Source organism: Capra hircus (assembly GCF_001704415.2).
Source record: "Capra hircus breed San Clemente chromosome X unlocalized genomic scaffold, ASM170441v1, whole genome shotgun sequence".
Lineage (NCBI taxonomy): Eukaryota > Metazoa > Chordata > Mammalia > Artiodactyla > Bovidae > Capra > Capra hircus.
The window spans coordinates 33734336-33749325 of NW_017189516.1; the positions used below are offsets into that span (position 1 = coordinate 33734336).

The 14990-nt window shown below is 37.2% G+C and overlaps 1 pseudogene; it reads right to left on the reverse strand.

Moving 5' to 3' along the window:
• Positions 1-591: 591 nt before the first annotated feature.
• Positions 592-14990, reverse strand: part of LOC102186757 — a 29802-nt pseudogene continuing 15403 nt past the window's right edge.

Sequence of the window (14990 nt, forward strand, 5' to 3'; positions counted from 1 at the left end):
GAGTCACAGGTCCACCTAAAGTTTATTTACAGAGTGAACTTTGACTCACTGTTTGCTATTGATTAAGGTTCCCAGACATGATTATGTTACATATTATAGATTTTCTTTTGGTATGTGTTCAAATAATTGGTAGAAAAGATAACCCCCAAATTAGAGTTTATAGCCCTTTAAGTTAGTGACTGGAGAAGGCAATGGCACTCCATTCCAGTACTCTTGCCTGGAAAATCCTATGGACAGAGGAGCCTGGTAGGCTGCAGTCTATGGGGTCGCTAAGAGTTGGACACGACTGAGTGATTTCACTTTCACTTTTCACTTTCATGCACTGGAGAAGGAAATGGCAACCCACTCCAGTGTTCTTGCCTGGAGAATCCCAGGGACGGGGGAGCCTGTTGGGCTGCCATCTCTGGGGTCGCACAGAGTCGGACACGACTGAAGTGACTTAGCAGCAGTAGCAGCAGCAAGTTAGTGACTAATTGTGTATGTTTTTTTTAATTCTTTTTATGTTTAAGTTTTTTATTTTGCTAAAATGTACAAATAGAATACAACTACCCACATTTTATGGTTTCTAAACATATAACCACTGATGGTTTCCAAAAGATGCTGATGTTCCTCATAGTTAAGATGCCTGATCTTCTGTGAAAGCCCAGCGTACCTTCCTCTCTACCCACCGAGCCAGTCTATTTCAGAAGTCTTGCCCGATGTTTTCTTTGTTTGCCTCTCCGTGTTGCTGCTTCATTTGAAAGAGCTCATTTTCTAATTGTACAGTAGTCCTTTCAATCTCATAATTCTTACTGACCAGGGATACCCAGGTTGACTCCATTTCTGTTCATTTAGATCCAGCTGTGAGTTGCATGTTCTTTCGTTGCCAGTTTAAGTCTTGAATATGTTTCCTTAACTTCTGAAGCTCTTTCTGTGCGTGCTCAATCATATGAACTAGATTTTCATTATACACTTTCCAGGCATTGCATCCATGCTGGGACATTAGTTCCAGATTCTCAATTCGAACTGCCTGATGCTCTAACTGCGCCATAGAATTGTTTACGCACTCTTGCCATGCAGTGATGTCATTTTTCTGACCAGAGGAAGGGGCTGGAAGTTCGTATCGTTTCATACTGAGCAATTCAATTGGTTGTCGAGCAGCCAATCTTTCAAATTCATTTCTCATTATGTCTGTCTCAAAAGCAGAATAATCCGGGGCCGTCAGGTAGCTTAGATAGTTCTTCGTAGGTCGGTATCTGCGAGTTTCCTCCTCCACCAATGCGGCAGCTGCTTCGTGAACACCAGGCGCTTCATAACCTTGATCAAAATACAGCAGCACATCCACCACAACCTCCCCGGCCACCAACCAGTGCCCGCCATCCTTAGGTTCACTGGAGTTTTCTAAGTCTCTAATTGTGTATATTATATAGCAATATTATGTATCCCTTTATTATTGCTACATAGCTCCTCAATTTCTCTCTTAAATGTCTCAATTTTGTAGTGGTTTCCTCATTACTAAATTACTTAAATCTTTGACCTCATATGTTTACCTGAAGATCATCAAAATTACAAGAATTATTTATATAACCCAGCTATTCACCTGAGACTTGGATATTTTTTGGACTCTCTCTGCTAAAGTCAACCTAAGTTTGAATGTCATCAATAGTGGGCATTTCTCCATTTCCTCATGCTTCCTTTCAATTTTAAGTTGACACAGAGTCCTTCCTAGAATGAGGGATGATTTTAAAATAAGATGGATTGATGAATAAATGAATGTGGTAAACAACCATGGTGAATGTTAATTACAGAATCAGTGATAGGTGTGTATAGTCTCTGTATAATTATTTCAGTTTTTCCACTTGCTTGAAACAGTAATGTAGAAAAAAATTTAATATGGACCCAAATTCAGATTTCTTATAGTATATAGGTTTCTTTACAAAAATAACAACTATTCCTTACTAAAATTACAGTAGTAAAAGTCTTAGGACACAGTAAAAATATACAGTTTAAAAAGCAATATTTTCAAAGAATCATATATCAGTTTTACCTAATATTAGCCATAGGATTTGTATACTATTTCTTGATAAAAATTTTCATTTATCACACAGTGTAAAGATTTTTGCTTCAAAAGGAGGGGGGAGGGCAACAAAAATTAAATTCGGTGACATAAATGTGGTTACCTATCCAGCTTGTAGAATTTGTTTTATTCAGTCATATAAGTGCTCATTTTATCTGAGATTTAAAAGCAAGTCATACGGTACTGTGATTTTTATTCAAAGTTCTGTTAAGAGTAAGTTTATGGGAAAATATAACATGACTCAATACATACTCAATGAGAAGTTAAGACAGCCCAACCCATGGGTGGTTAACTGTAGCATTCATACTTTTTCCTGAAGTATTTATAGCCTTTTTAAAAATCCCTCAGAGGAGAAAGCTAAATGAAAATAGAAAATTGCTTCCTGCCACTCACTCTGTTGTAATTGTATGAGTAATTTGAAAGTTATTACTGTTGTTCAGCTCTAATCCCATTAGAGGCAAACATATTACTTAACAGTTTCAGCCAAATGTTATTTTTAATGACAACAACCATTAGAATCTATATAGATTTTTATAGCATTTGCCTTTAAGTAAGTGTATAAATCCTAAAGAAGCTATCATATTCAATGTATTATGTTAACTATTTTGATCAACCTGTGAGATATGAAGACAGTTTACTGATGGTTCTTATTTTCATATTTTGCCATCTCAAGGAATCAGTGAGGCAGAAAGCCATGGAGTAGCAAAATGTATTAGCCAAGCATGAAGAAAATCTCTCCCTTTTCCTGTATCATCACTTTTAGACTTTGATGTGGTGGTGACGTTATTACTGATGGTATCCTTGGACACAGGCAGGAGAAAGTAGTCTCAAAGCTATATACACATAAAAATAACTAAATTTTTTAAAGCTGTGTAAATGTTAAGAATAGCTATGATTCTCAAAAATTTATGTGTATCTTAGCACTACTAATATCAAGCTAAAAGCATCTTCATTTTACATTAGGTAGTCAACACTTCATATGTGAATTAATAGCTCATGAATTTTAGCCTTCATTTTTTTTTTTTTTTTTTTGGAATGGCAAAATGGCAAATAAAGGAGAAAGAATAGAGTAAATCCACTGCGGTAATGTTCAGTCACAACAGTTTAAGGAAATAAAACTTAGGAAACTAAGGATGAAATGAGGTCACTGGTTAGCTGTTGAGTTGATGGGGACCAGAATTGCATTTGATCAAAACCTAATATAGCTTAATAATGCATGGTTTAAAAAATCACATTTTACTGTTAGTTATTCTTCTCTGAATGGTTACTTAGGCACTTGATTATGAATAATAAATATGAGGGCAAGTGTAGTTCAAGTACACTTGGAAAAGTATGCTCAGTAACACTGTCAAACCAATAACCAGTAACCAAAAATTCTGAAAAAGATTGTGCAGATCCTGCTGTAGGCCCAGAACTATGCAGTCGTAAGAACTATGCAAAAAATCATTAAAGACTCTGCCTTCCTGAAAGAAATTGGAAGTGATCATTCTTAAGACACTTTGTTGATACAGCTACAGTAGAATTTGTTTGATTTTTTCAAAATAGCCCCTTAATTAAGTGAACTCTTAAACACACTGTTGTTTAGTCGCTAAGTCATGTCTGACTCTTTGTGACCCTATGGACTGTAGCCCACCAGGCTCCTCTGTCCATGGGATTTCCCAGGCAAGAATACTGGAGTGGGTTGCCATTTTCTTCTCCAGGGGATCTCCTGGACCCAGGGATTGAACCCGCATCTCCTGCATTGGCTGGCAGATTCTTTACTGCTGAGCCACCAGCATGATATGAATAATAAAGTTTCTGTTTTTCAATTACTTTGAAATTTTTTGTTTTCTGTTATTTAAATAAAGCTATAATATTTTCTATAAGGTTGAGTCTATGACTTAATAATTCACTAGAACAAATAGATGTCAGAATAAGAAGGCAAGGGGAGCTCTGAAGCAACCTTTAAAAATACACATTCATATTACTTGCATGGTATTTGTGAAGCAATAACACTAGTTGGATCTACCAGACATTCTAACACTTGATCTTAGGTTGATAAATATCCTGTATATTTTAATAAACTGTGAATTAACAGTCTTATAAACCTCAGTTAAAACCCTTGCTCTGCCACTTGCAAGCTATCTGATCAGGAAAACCTGCTCTATGTCTTTGAGCTAGCTCTTTCCCTCAGGGAAAATCACATCTATTTTTCAGGGTGAATAAATAAGGAAATATGTCTATCATAGAGCAATTCAAGTATTCATTATATGGTAGTTCTTTTCCTTACACCTGCTTCATCAGAAGTAGGTTTAAAAGACATTTAATTTTTTCCAACAGTATAGCAGTGTAGATACTCTGGAAAAAGAAAAAAAAAAAGGAAAATTGTTATCTAAGCATCTAGCAACACTTGGTTTAAAAAAAGTATAACAAATGCAGAGATGAACATTTTAAATAAAAGAGATTTAAAGAATCTCATAGGATATGTCAGAAATAAACACACAAATGAATGTTAGGAAAAAACAGTTGTAAACTGGGACAAATGCTAAGGCTATCTTGGGGGCTATTTGCTGGACCAGATTTTAACAGCCGTTTCGGTACAGAAGCAAGTCTCCACACAATGAGGAATCAAAGCTAAAGCTCTAATATAAAGCCGCCAAGGGCCTTGAAGGGCTATACCCTCAGTGAATGGGTGGACTAGGTACAATCTATATGCCAGAAAACTGCGATTAGGAAATTGAGAATTTATCACTGGCATGCAAATCCTTACACTGTGCTGTTGTTTGAATGTACAATATAACTAGTTTTGTCCTCAAACTAAGATAGTACCATAGATTTGACTCAGGTTAATGATGTTAAAAGCAAATTCTTTCTAACAGGACACACCATCAAACAAGGTCATGCAGTTTTCCCACAGCTAGAGCCCCACTAAACATCAGATCACAAACAAAAATTATAAACTCATGATAAAATAAGCCATAAGCATGGAAGTTATAAAATGTTTCAAGCGCTACAAGTAATTGAATATAGACAGAATTTAAGATATGGCATAGAAGTCACCCAGTCATCAGCTGGGGATGTGGAATTATGTTTATTTTTGTCATAAACAGGGCATGAACAAAGCTCAGAGGAGATAAACAGGATGTTCCGTTTTGCCAAAAATAAAAGGTATAATGTGTGTCAGTTATCATCAACATCACCCTGCTGGTGTTCTGTAAGATAATGAGTATTGGGATGCATTGTGAAATCTTGGCTGTGTCAAACACTAATTCTGTGGCCTTAGGAGAGCTACTCTTACTATCTGTGTCATCGTTTCCTCACTTGTATAATGAGGATATTAGCAATAGCTGAGATTAATGTTTTTATGAGAGAAGAATGAGATTATGAAAGTACGCAATTAACTATTCAAATATCCAAAAGGGATATTTAAGTGTATTCATATTGTTCAAGTATGCATTCAAACTATTTTACTCTGTGGTAAATAATGTAAGCTAAAACAAGATTGATATGACCTTGTATGTGAATTTTAGGAGACTGGAACCAATATGAAATGTTAGGGGATGGGGGATTTTCATTCTTTTTTATTTCTCATATAGACTTTTTAGAGTTGACAGCAAAATTCAATGGAAAATATAGAAACTTCCCATATATCCCCTGCCCCCTACACATGCACAACCCGCCGCCCCCCCCGTCCCGCATTAACATTCTGTATCAAGGCGGTATGTTTGTTACAATCAATGAATTAACATTGATACATCATTATCTCCCAAAGTCCACAGTTTACATTAGCATTCACTCTTGGTATTCTACATTCTATGGCTTTGGGCAAATGTTGAATGATATATATCCACCATTGAAGTATCAAACAGGATAGTTTCATTGCCCTAAAAATTCTCTGTACTCTACCTGGTCTTTCCCCCCTCTCTTTCTAACCCCTGGTAAACATTGACCTTTTTACTGTCTTCTTATTTTTGCTTATTTTCAGAATGCCATAGAAGTAGAACCAATTATTTTAGATTGGCCTGTTTTACTTAGTAATAGGCATTTAAGGTTCTTTTATATCTTTTCTAGGCTTGATAGCTGATTTCTTTTAAGTATTTAATAATCCATTCTCTTACTGTACCACAGTTTATTTATCCATTCACCTCCTGAAGGACAACTCGGTTGCTTCCAAGCTCTGGCAATTATGAATAAAGCTACTTTAAACATACATGTGCAGGTTTTTGTGTGGACATAAGTTTTCACCTCCTTTGAGTAATTATAAAGGAGCACAATTGGTGGATCGTATGGTGAGAGTAGGGGCTCACACGATAGTGGTAAAGAACCCACATGCCAATGCAGGAGACATAAGAGATGTGGGTTCAATCCCTGGGTCAGGAAGATCCCCTGGAGGAGGGCATAGCAACCCACTCCAGTATTCTTGCCTGGAGAATCCCATTGACAGAGGAGCCTGGCGGGCTTCAGTCCATAGGTTTGCATAGCGTTGGACCCAACTGAAGTGACTTACCATGCATGCACACATGATAAGAATATGTTTAGTATTGTGAGAAACTGCCGACTGTATTCCAAAGTGGCTGTGTCATTTTGCATTCCCACCAGCAGTGAATGAGAGTTCCTGATGCCCCACATCCTGGCCAGCATTTGGTGTTAGCCTTCTGAATTTTGTCCATTCTACCTGATACATAGTGATACCTCATTGTTGCTTTATTTTTCCCCAGATTTATTGAGATATAATAGTAATATAACATGTGTAGGTTATAGTTTATATGTGTATGTGGTGATTTGATATATATATATATTAAAATGATTACCACACATAATTACCTTGTTGTTGTTGTTTGATGGAGTGATAACATTTAAGATTAATTCCTTTAATAGATTTTGAGTATTGACGTATAATTCAATATTGTTTACTATACTCACCATCCTGTACATTAGATCCCTACAATGTAGTCATCTTATAACTGAAACTTTGTACCCTTTGATCAACATGTCCCTATTAACCCTAGCCTCTGACAACCACTATACTACTATTTCAATGTTTGACTTTTATAGATTCCTCATTAAAACTGAGATCATACCCTATTTGTCTGTCTCTATCTAATGTATTTTTCTTAGCATGACTCAAGGACTGCCCATGTTGTCACAAATGGTAAAATATTGTTTTATTGCTGAATAAAATTTCATTATATTATTATGTTATTATATATATGCTATATTTTCTTTCTTCATTCATATATCAATTAACACTTAGGTTATCTCCACATCTTCACTATTGTGAATAATGATGCAGTGTAAATGAGAGTGCAGGTATCTGTTCAAGATAGTGATTTTAATTCCTTTAAAATCCTATATGAACAAAACTCATTACTTCTTTACTGATTACTGTCCAACCCCAAACTTTGCTTAAATTCTTTACCATTCCCTTCTCAGGGTATCTTCCTGACCCAGGGATTAAACCCAGTCTCCTACCTTGCAGGCAGATTCTTTACCATCTGAACCACCAAGGAAGCCCACTAATGAAGCATCCAAACCTGAATTTCTTGGTCCTGTCAAAGCTGCCTGGCTTTGGTCCCTTCTTGGGTTCCATTTCTGTAAGACCTCCATGCCCACAAATTAAATTGTTTTTTTTTTTCTCCTGTTAATCTATTTTGTGTCAGTTTAATTATTAGACCTGCTAAGAGAACTCAAGTAGAGTCAGAAGGGAAATTTCCCCCTCCTTGACATTTGCATGACCCATAATAGTTTATTGGAAACTTGACATTTCAGTTCTATATTATAGCAACTCTGGGTAATGGTCTCTTGTCCCCAGCCCCGGACATTTTATTATTATTTACTTGTTTAGTAGCTGGCTGTATTCCTGAAGTCTGCAAGTCTGTTCCATAAGCTTTGATATGAAGTTTTTTATTTTGTTACTCAGGGGTTGCTGCCTTGGGTATTCCCACAGTCACCAGTAGCATGAAAATGGTTTTGGTAGGGCTGTCTTTGACTGTCTTTTTCCCTGACCACATCCAGCTGTCAAGCACCACTAATTGCTGCCTGATTGCTTTATTATTTTTCAATAATTCCCTATAAGGCCAAACTGCTTCACAAACTAGTCCAATCAAATTTTTCCCCCATTGAAAGGATAGTATTGGAGGTCAGTGTTGGAGATATTTTCTGACCAAAGGAAGGCTCTCTCCAAATGTCTCTTTCCAAATTTCTCTCCAGAAGACCAGCCAGCCTCCAGTTTAGCCTATATTTCCGGTGACTATCAATTCTGCCTTTCATTACAACATCCACCACTTTTTTTTGAGAGTGCCCATTGGCATGAATTTCTTCTAACTCTGTTTCAATTAAAGTCAGTTACTTCCTTGGAGAGAGAGTTTGGAGCTCTCTGTTCTATGACTAAGATCATGGCATCCAGAAGGGGAAAAAGTGGAAGCAGTGACAGATTTTCTTTTCTTGGACTCCAAAATCACTATAGATGGTGACTGCAGCCATGGAATTAAAAGACACTTAACTCCTTGGAAGGAAAGCTATGACAAACCTAGACAGCGTATTTAAAAGCAGAGACCTTACTTTGCCAACAAAAGTCCATATAGTCAATGCTGCGGTTTTTCCAGTAGTCATGTATTGATGTGAGTGTTGGACCATAAAGAAGGCTGAGCACCAAAGAATTGATGCTTTTGAATTATGGCGCTGGAGAAGTCTCTTGAGAGTCCTTTGGATAGCAAGGAGATTAAATCAGTCAATCCTAAAAGAAATCAACCTTGAATATTCACTGGAAGGACTGATGCTGAAATTCCAATACTTTGGCCATCTTATGTGAAGAGCCAATTCATTGTGAAAGACCCTGATGCTGGTAAAGATTGAAGGCAATAGGAGAAAGGGGTGGCAGAGGATAAGATGGTTAAATAGCACCACTAACTCAGTGGACATGAGTTTGAGCACACTCTGGGAGATAGTGGAGAACAGAGAAACCTGGCGTGCAGCAGTGAATGGGGTCACAAAGAGTCAGACGTGACTTAGTGACTGAACAACAACAGCAACGATTCTGACTTGCTTATCTACCCCAGGGGGGGAAATGTCTCCAAGCCCAGGGGGGGAAATGTCTCCAAGCCCGGGGGGGGAAATGTCTCCAAGCCCAGGTTGGGAATAGCCCCGGAGAAGGATATGGCAACCCACTCCAGTATTCTTGCCTGACAAATCCCTTGGATAGAAGAGGCTACAGTCCATGGTGTTGCAAAGATAGACATGACTTAGAATTTAATAATATAATAATAATAAATATATTTTATGTCATAATCCATTAAACACAAACACACGAATCCAGATTTTAGAGAGCAATACTTTTCATTACTGAGTGTGAATCTCAGTATTTTTCTGTTCTATTTTGCTTAATTAAAAAATGTACTAGTTGGAAATATCTAGATTGATTTTTACGCACTAATAGATCATGACTAACATTGAAAAACACTGTTCAAGTTGATTTGCAGTCTTTGTTAATTTGTCCACTCATTTATTCTTTTAATTCAGTCTATACTAATTTACAACACTAGCTCAATTTTCATTTTCAAAAATACCAATATGAATGAAATATAATTATGTATTCGGAGAAGCTTAAAATCTACTCGATAAATGTGAAAATGCTATTGAGAGGAGATACACTGTTGGAAGTTTTTAACCAGGGGACTAATGTAATCATAGTTATGTTTCAATAAGTTAAATCTAGATGTTAGATGGAGATGGGTAATGGGGAGAAACTGCAATCTGGTACATTAGTTTGGAGGCTTTTGTGTTAAGTCAGTAAACATGCTATGAGGACCCCCTGGTGGTCCAGTGATTAAGACTCCAGGCTTCTGCTTCATGGGGCATGGGTTCAATTCCTGGTTGGGGAACTAGTATCCCACATGACACATGATGGGACTGAAAGGAAAAAAGTAAACATGTTGTAAACCTGGATTTAGATATTATGGTTGACTCAGATAAGAGAAAGTTGAGGGATGGGAATCTAAGATATATGTAGCAGATAGAGCCAATAAAATGCAGTCATAGGTGGATTTTAGGATAAAGATATTTTCTTGTACAGTGGAGGGTACACAAGATGCTATTAACTAGAGGTGGGAATAGTAGGAAGGAGGAATATGTTTAGGGGGAAGTGGAGGTAAAACTTTCTTTTTTCAAGTGGTGTTAATTTCTTTGTAAATGAGAACATGTGAACTGTAAGGAAAGCATTTACTAAAAAGTCCAGTAGAAATTGTGGAAATTTAACAGAAAGTGATCTGCCATTGAGTGAAAATAAAAATTATTCACCAACCCTGATATTTATGAAATTAAAGAATTTTGACTTAATTATATAGGTGTTTGGCAGTATTGTTTTCATGTCTTTTAGTGTAGTATCTATTGTCACTTTCATTTTAGTGAAAAGTAACAATTTATTTAATAAAGCATTAATCTAAAGAGTTAAGGTAAATTAAAGTACAGTGGTTGCATTTGAAGTCATTTATGCAAAAATATTTTGCAAGAAAAGATCATGATATCAATATATTTTGAATTTAGAATAATAACAATGAACTATTTTAAAGTGAAGAAAATGACTGAGTTTAGACATTTGTCACAGTGAACTTGACACTTCTGGGTTCATTCATTATAAACAGCAAAGAAAAATAATACTCATTTGTACTTGTTTAGTGCAGCTGAAATAACATCTTTTCTTGATCACATAGATAAGAACTTGTTTCAAATTCTGCACAGTCACTTACTATGTGATAATGAAGAGTAATTTTTTCTTTAAACCTAGTTTCTTCATCTAAAAGTGAAAAGTAATACCAGCTCCCTCTTAATGTTGTGAGGATTTAATGCAGGAGTTCAATAAACGGACTAGCACTCACACCTAGCATTTTGTGGGTACAAATGAATGAGATACAGAGAAAGACCTGCATCCACACCTCAAAGTTAGTACAGATTAGTGAGCTGTGACATCTGACAACCACAGTGTTTCTGGAAGTTCTTTAATAGCTATATTATCATGGTACAGAGGGACTACTGTGTTATCTTTGATGTGAATAATACTATTGCTCAGGTCATGTCATTTTTAGTTAACAGTAATGGCTGTAATGCCCCAAATTATTCTTGGCTGGAGAATCCCATGAACAGGGGGCCTGCCTGGCTACAGTCCGTAGGGTTGCAAAGACTCAGACAAAACTAAAGTGACTTAGCATAACTACATTAGAAACTACAGCCCAGTTGAATGTTTATCCATTGGTTTATATATTCCTATAATTTAAGTAATTCTAAGCACTCCAAATAGGTCATATCATTAGGAACTGTTTTGTAATTAGCAGTTACCAAAAAATGTCATTTTTTCTTAAATGATTACATGTGATGATACTAATATGTATAGAACAAATTCTCAGATACAAATTTCTATTCAATTAATTGTGGATAATTTAAAAGTGAGAACATTATGTGTATGGATTTGTGGATGCCAAAATATTTAATAGATTAGTATCTTAACATAAACCATGTTACTGTTACTGCCTAGAACGATTCCTGATAAATTTGAATAATATACTTCTGGGGATTAATATATGACAATATTAATAATTATCTGCAAGGGCTCATTGGAAATAACAACCTATCAGTTTGGTTCAGTTCGATCACTCAGTCATGTCTGACTCTTTGTGACCCCATGGACTGCAGCATGCCAGGTTTCCCTGTCCATCACCAACTCCCAGAGCCTACTCAAACTCATGTCCATAGCATCAGTGATGCCATCCAACCATCTCATCCTCTGCATTCCCCTCTCCTCCCGCCTTCAATCTTTCCCAGCATCAGGGTCTTTTCCAGTGAGTCAGTTCTTCACATCAGGTGGCCAAAGTATTGGAGTTTCAGCTTCAGCATCAGTCCTTCCAATGAATATTCAGGACTGATTTCCTTTAGGATGGACTGGTTTTAAAGCCCTAATTGTGTACATTTTAATTAAGTTGCAACTGATTTTGTAATAAGAGCATGATAATATATTTTATATCTCTGTATTTGTCTATTTGTCTATCCAATACGATGTGCCAGTTATGGTAGTGAGTGATGCTAAGCATAAGATAGAGTTCAAAATAAATAAGGAGTATTTCATTTTCCCATATTACTAGAAGGAATGACTTACAGTGGGATAGTTAGTAGAAAGTCAGTCATGTCATTAATATAATACACTATGGGTTTACTTTATAAAAAGAAAAAAAGTAAAAAAATAAATAAATAAACATCTTATATGCTTTTTAGCTAGTTATCAGAGAGATACAAGTGCCCCACCGCTTTACATTTTAGGTTTTAAAAGTAACCCCATTACTCATAAATACTTCTCCAAGCCCTCTGAGATATCAATTGGACAGACTGTCGTGGTCCAGGTATGGATTGAAAAAGAATTTCTGAACATGAGACAGAACAAGAGAAAAATATGGTTTATTAGAGTGGGAGATGCTGTTAGAACAGCAGGCCAACTCAAGGGAGAAGCGACGTTGAATGGGAATCCTTAGTCCACTTTTATACCCAGGGTACAAGGAGTGGGATAGGGTCTTGCAGGTCATTTGCTGATTGAATGAGGCATGTGCTCCCTCTGGGGTAGAAGGGGAGGCAGGTTATACTGTTCCATTAATAGTTACAACATGGGGGAGGGAAGGATGATAAGGGTCTGGTTTTTCCATTTCTGCATTCCAAGACCCTCCTTGGTTTTATCTGCTCTTTTGTCCTTGCGTCACCACAGTCTTCCCTCTCTTTATTTTTAGGGCCAATTGTTTGGCCCCTTTTGATACCCTGCTCATGTCTAACTGTCTATCTATTTCCCTTCTCAGGCATTTGGGAACCCAGTCTCAGGGAAAAAGGGGCAGTGACCACTCTGGATTCTTCAGGCTTTACAGGGGCTTCATGGGGCTCTGGGTTTCCTTTGCCTGCTCTCTGTCAGGGTGCATTTATGGAGGAAGATGAGAGTCCATGGAATGATAAGGTGTGACTTGTTTCAGCATTGTATAGGTGTTGGTCAGGGAATATTCTTGTCATACTACCACTTGGAGATTTGTTGTATTCTAGAAGAAACAAATTTAACAAGAAATTAAAGGTACATGGCCCAAAGATTAATAGAAGTAGAAAAGCTGCTCAGGGGCTAGCCAGGAGAACCAGGAGCAGACATTGATTCGTGACATTACTGTTTCTCTAGGCATGAGAAGATGCAAGAATTTGGGCTCATAAAATCTTTACCTGAAAACATCTGACTGTCTGAAGGCTGATTCTTCTGGGTTTTCCCCCAGATCACTGCTGCTGCTAAGTCACTTCAGTCGTGTCCAACTCTGTGTGACCCCATAGACGGCAGCCCACCAGACTCCTCTGTCCCTGGGATTCTCCAGGCAAGAATACTGGAGTGGGTTGCCATTTCCTTCTTCCTTCCCAGAGCATAGAGTACCTTATTTCTGATTTCCACCCTTAACTCCTTTCAGGGGGTGTTTGAAGGTCAGCAGCTTGCAGTGCTCATGATGTAATTTTTGTATTGGCAGCTGCTGCTGCTAAGTCACTTCAGTCATGTCCAACTCTGTGTGACCCCATAGATGGCAGCCCACCAGACTCCCCTGTCCTTGGGACTCTCCAGGCAAGAACACTGGAGTGGGTTGCCATTTCCTTCTCCAATGTGTGAAAGTGAAAAGTGAAAGTGAAGTCACTCAGTCATGTCCGACTCTTAGCGACCCCATGGACTGCAGCCTCCAGGCTCCTCCATCTGTGGGAGTTTCTAGGCAAGAGTACTGGAGTAGCTTGCCATTGCCTTCTCTGCTATAGGCAGCTGGCAAGTGCCGACTTCTATTCAGCAGGGTCCCTTCATAGCCACATATTTGACCATGTTTTGGGGGCATTTCATGACCATAGTGTCCCCTGGTGCTGGGAAAGCTCATTCCCAGGTCTACCGAAGATTCCTTTGACAGGCCACTCAATGCACTAGACCAGGCCTTGCAAGTAGCAAAAGTCTCTGGACCATACCTGTCTTTCTAGCCTCTTGGTCCAGGAAAATATTTCCTTTTGTTGCTTCTTCCCATGTCTAGAGTTACATTATTACAATCAATCATTGATCTCATGTGGAACTGCATATCAGCATTGTATCACAGGCTCAGTCATACCTTTGGTAATGTAAGAAGCAATCTTCTGAAGCAAGTAACATAGAAAATAATATAGCTATAGCTAGCAATTATTAGTAAGGTCATAAGTAAGAATGAGGAGTCAAGAACTTTCATTAGGTAGAGCCCAGTATACCCTAAGTCATCTAACTTCATTTGTTAAATGACTGTAGCCTGGTGTTAATCTCCTGGTTGTACATCATGGAGTGTACATTTATCTGAAGATTGGTTACTGAGATAAGCTTAGGGTCATTTTTAATAACTTAATTAAATCTTTCAGCAATATAGTATAACAACAAGGAACTATCTCAGAAGTGTCTTAGTAAACTATAGACTTTAATTAACAAAACTAGAAACTTGGTTTAACAATTAACAAAACTTAATATTTAGTGAAACATGATTTATTCATTATGAGGGAATTAACCCTGTAACCAGGGAAGGCTTTAACTCATCAAATAAAAATGAGGTTTGTCAGGAAGCTGGGAAAAGCTAAGTGGCCGTCTTAGATTTCCCATAGCCCTGACTGTTTGATTTACAGCTATTGTTCACCCATTTTTAATTGCCTGATTTAGGAATAGACTGTTGCCATGTTTTAGGACATCAGAATAGCAAAAGTCTAACAGTGAGGGGTTATTTTTTTTGTAGAAGCAGAATGAGCTTTTGCATGTACCATAATCTTAAAAAATGTTTATTTACTTTACCAAAGTAGCAAAAGATTTATATTTTTTTTACTTTTTTTTGTTTGTTTTGTTTTTCTTAATTTTTATTTTTACTTTATTTTACTTTACAATACTGTATTGGTTTTGCCATACATTGACATG